The sequence below is a fragment of the Schistocerca americana genome, chromosome 1 (assembly GCF_021461395.2).
Source record: "Schistocerca americana isolate TAMUIC-IGC-003095 chromosome 1, iqSchAmer2.1, whole genome shotgun sequence".
NCBI lineage: Eukaryota > Metazoa > Arthropoda > Insecta > Orthoptera > Acrididae > Schistocerca > Schistocerca americana.
Genome location: NC_060119.1, coordinates 668,850,404 through 668,855,566, shown reverse-complemented (window position 1 = coordinate 668,855,566; position 5,163 = coordinate 668,850,404).

Here is a 5,163-nt window from a genome sequence, read left to right as displayed (position 1 = left end):
ATGCGAAAATCGAAGAGAACGTTAAGATCTATAGTAATTTGCCAGTTTCGTGTTCTTCGCTTTTTGCATCTACCCCAGACAGACTTGGGACAGAGCCACTGGCCGTTCGATAGATGTATACAAATTACTTTCCATTTTCATAATCTTGATACCTAAGCTCGAATGCTCGTATCTCTAAGGCAGACAGGCTCAGAGTGTGTTCTACAGTGAACATTAATGCCTTTCTGACGGTAAACAAACGTTACACGCTCGGAAAGAAGAGACTCGCAGGTGGCCATCCTTTTTGTTAGAGGGTGACACGCATTTTTCGCTGCGAGAAGTTTTGGGTCTCGACGACAGAAAAGAAATACCACGTGTTTGACAGAGTGAGATGATGCAGCTGTGAATACAGGAACGCAGTCTGCCGGAGAATGTCTCCTCGCCGTAACGTGTGTTAGCCGTCCAGCTGGCTGAATTACTTTAGGCTCTCTCCTCTTCCGTGCTGCAAACATGGACACGCCTCTTCTCTGACAAGTACCAACCTGGAAGGCCACCTGGGAAACTAGGGAGAAAGACAAGGTCATTGTGTGTACGCGCGAGGAACAGAACGATCAGGTACAATCAATGTTCCTCCAATATTGTTCCAACTGCAAATAAGAAACGATGAATAACGGCTTTAATTATTGTATAATACATTAACTAAGTTGCAAATTGCTTGCGAAACAACAAGAAAAACATTAAGAAACAAAAACTGGAAGGACACGATTCTCAGGTTCTATAATATGATGGCTGTCTCTATGCTACTTTATGGAAATAATTCACGGTTAATGAAAGAGAGATGAAAGCCATGTACAACCAGCGAAAATTAAATTTCTAAGGTATGGTAAAGGATTTTCTAAAGGGATCGACTTAGAAATGAAGAGGTTAGAGAAAAGTTGGAATATATGAGGGACTGCTGAAAAGTAATGCCGAGCTTTTGATTTTGCTCTCAGTATTGATTGAGATATTACAAGTCATGCATATTGCTCGGTGACTTCCCCATTTCGTAGACAGAAGTAGGAGCTCTTAGTCGCTAGAGGGCTCCCAATTATAGCGTTTAATATGGCGGTGTGTAGTGTAACTATCTCGGTGTGTGAGTAACAGCGTGCTGTAATGGAGTTTCTAATCGAAGAGTTCGTCCACACATGGAGCAGCCTGTCCTTCAGCATGACAAAACCAGACCAAAAAAGGGCGTTGCGACATCTTCAACAATCCAAAACCTTAGATTCACTGTCACTGATCATCCTCCATACACTCCCAACTCGGCGCTGTCTGATTTTCATCTGTTTTCAGAACTTAAGGAACGCCTTGAAGGACTTCACTTTGTTAGCTATGAAGCAGCGCAAGCAGAGCTGAGGTTGTGGTTCCGTCAACAAAGTCAAATACGGTTTAGGGACCGTATCAACAATCTGGTCTCTCATGTTTGTCAAAAATGGCTCTGAGCACTATGGGACCGTAGCGGTCGCGCGGTTCCAGACTGTAGAGCCTAAAACCGCTCGGCCACACCGGCTGTCCTCATCTTTGTCGCCAGGGTGACGACATTCAGAAATAAATGAAAGAACTCAAGAGAAAAGGTGCAGAAGGTTAATAGCCTATCCCTTATTTAAAAATTTTAAGATCGTTCACAAAAAAAAAATAGGAAGCATTATTTTTCAGCACGCACACGTGTTGCCTAATCGGTCAAAAGCAATATAAAAAATGAGAAGACCATCAAGGTCTACGAGTGAAAGAGGACAGAGGATCACCAAAGGCAACAAGTAAATACGAGACTATCGGAAGGCCAAAGAAATGATGGGAATAAATCCTATGATGCCGGAACAGGTCACTGAGCTCTAATTCCTGTTGGGAGCAGAAGAAGACGAAGAAGAAGAAGACTCTAACTATTCGGCGGGATGAAATTGAGTTTTTTCATGTTTCAAAGTTCATCGCACTCCGCTAACTCACTCTTGGTATGTAAATTCAGAAACGATGTACACGCAGTATTGGACCATTGGGCTTTTGCAAGTAGTCTTCCGTAAAACAACTGTCATTGTTAATACTGCCACCCCCGAAATGAATTAGGGCCGCCACACACCGCGGATTAACCGCCTACTCTGCAGTCGATAGACTCGACGCCTTGCTCTAGATAGGAGAAAGCCTCCTGATGTACTGTTCAGTTTCTCGGACTTTTGATCCATTGGAAAAGTGCAGCGTTACGAGTCGCTCTGAGCAATGGCCATGTACCACGCAGCCGACTCCAAATCTCCACAGCATGCTGTTCCCTTTTCAGTGTTCGCACGGAAACTGAGATGGACATGTATTCACTGACACCAACAACTCCTCTCAGGTGTGAATCCAACTGTCGCTGACAAATCGTGACACTCTTCAATGCCTCCTGTCGGTTTAGTTGTTTTTACAACCACTGTTTTGAAAATGAATTAATTGGCTGCAAGTGGTACACCATTACTTGTTGTACGCTGGATAGTCTTCATTGAAACTCCAATGGAACGACGTGGTTGCGCAAAAGACTCTCATAGCGCTTACCGGTGACGGTGCAGGTAAGAGGATCGGACGATGATAAATGTTGCAGTAAACCCGTACGACACAGTGGCCTTTTCAGGATGAAGTGGTACTGTTTGATTTGCATGTGGATTTTCCGTTGCCCATATTCGACAATTCTGCGTATTGATATATCCTATCAGATGGAAATTGGCTTCATCTGTCCACAGAATCTTCCACGGCCAATCATTGTCCACGCGAGCAAGAAATTCTAAAGTAAACAGGAAGCAACTCGTGCATGTGGGTAAGTTTTAATGGATAGCAACGAATGATGTTTCGTAGGATTTTACGCACTGTGCTCACGGGTATGATCAATGTTCTGGCAATTCTCCGTGCACTACACGTCTACTCATCACCACACGTCTCTTCCTGGAATGCTGTAGCCACTGCTTCCATTGACGTCGAATCAATTCGTTTCCTCCCTCTACCAGGTTGCACACCAAAAGAACCCGTCTTTTCGAATTTCCAAATCATTTTCTCCAGACCCACGACAGTCATCGGACTAACTCCTTTTTTCAAACCCTGTAGTGTCTGGAACTTCTGCAGAGCGACGTGTGCACAGGAGCCGTTCTTGTAATACAGCTTTACAAGCAGAGCGCGATCCGGCACTGAGACGGTCATGGCGAACGTCGCTGACGGTAAAGGAGGAAAAGCTGTGTACCCGGCGTGTTTATACCAACTTCAATGGGTCGAGCTTTTTTTATTGGCATGTTGTGTCCCGAGAGTGATTACCTTTGGCGATTTTTCCTTCTGGAATGGCAAGAGAAATAGTTTCACTTTATTGTATATTCGCTTGCAAAGAGACTTGGGCGCTCTTCCTACAAGTGATTGACAGTAATTATTTATGTGTAAAATACCGAATAACTGAAGATTACATCATATTTGATGGTCCTATGAGGGTCTAATAATGGCTGGAGGCATCTTGTGCCAACGTCGTGGTAGGGACTGGTCTACTTTCGCAAGTTGGCGGACATTTCCCCGATACCCGTCTAATTTGTGAAAAAGACGAGTTGCTTGGTCTTTTATCTTCTCAGTGACGTGTTTTTCTCCAGCCAGGTCTTGTATTTCTCTTGTCCTTTCCTACCTTGGGGCGCCTAGACTCCACTTCAAACACCTGTTTTGTAGTGGTTGCAAACTGCGTATATTAGAGTCACACGTTGTTCCCCAAGACGTCGAGCTGTACAGCAGGGAGAGTTGTACCGTTGCTCTATAAAGTTTTAATTTCGTTAACAGGTGTAGATTCCTACTGGTGAAAAACGGCGTGAGCGCCCGGATCACTTCACAGTATTCAATTTTATATCTCGTACGTGTAGGGTAAAAGTTATCCCTTTATCCAGACTCTCTCCCAGGCATTTCGTCGTGGTAGTCCAGCGTATTGGCTGTCCATTGATGGCAAGTCGCGTCTTCAGTTCCGGCCATTTCTTCGTAAACAGTATTGCTTTAGTTTTCGTTGGGTTTAGTGTGATTTTACTGCTCTCTGCCCATTGTTCGGTGACGACATGTTGTCGCTGCATCCTGTTGACAAGTTGTTCGATGTTCCTTCCAGAGGCTAGGAAGGCCGTGTCATCGGCGTACTGACTGGCGGTGACGTGTTGAATGGTGGGAATGTCGTTAATACACAAATTAAACAGGCATAGCGATATCATCGCTCCGTGGGATGCCAACTGAGACCGTTTTCAATGATGATTTTTTCCATCTATATGTACACACATACGCCTGTCCTGCAGAAAGCTTGTCGGGGAGACGGGTTCGGCTAGTCTGACTATAATCTTGTCACGCCACACCCGATCATATGCCTTTTCGATATCTAGGAAAACCCCAACTTTGGAGTTCCGTATATGGAGGTTGAGTTGTACGGACTCTGTGATCCAAAGCAGCTGAAGCTCCACCGATAACCATGGCTGGAAGCCAAACTGATCGTGGCGGATGATAATTTCTTCCAGATAGCCTTTGAGACGCTGTAGCAGCACCCATTCCAATATTATGCCGAGTGTGGGCAATAGACTAATCGGGCGGTAGCTGTCTGGCAACGTTGGTATTTTTTCCTCTTTTGGGAATAGGGATCGTCTTCGCCGTCTTCTGGTCTGCAAGAAAGTAGCCGTTGAGTAAGCAGCTGTTGATAATTCGAGTTAAGAGAACGATGGCCTCCTGATGAGTTTTCTGACTTCAGTGCGAGTGCTAAGGAACAGGCCTCCGTTGTGTGTGGAGTTGGCTGAAGTCGGCGATTCGCTGTCGGATACGGTCCTTATCCCTTGCGTCCTCTGCACCGTGTGGGGGCGGAGCTCTCGTGTGGTGTTCATAAACGTCGGCATACAGTTCAGCTTCGCCAAGAGAGTTGTATATGAGGCCATCGGAGCCGCGTATTCCTCTCTTTGTTGTTCTTGGATGGCGTAGTGCCCTGACAAGTGGACACTCTTCCCTAGTCTGGAGAAACATTTCGTCTATATTTGTTTCCCAGAGGTCTTGCCACCATTATTCAGCTCGGCTGCGTAGCTCCCAGGACTAACGATGCTTAAGCCGTCTACCATCTGGATGTCTGTATTGTTGCCATCGTTTTCTGTGAGTATTCCGGCGATGCTTGATGGTGGTGAGATGAGGAGGGAATGT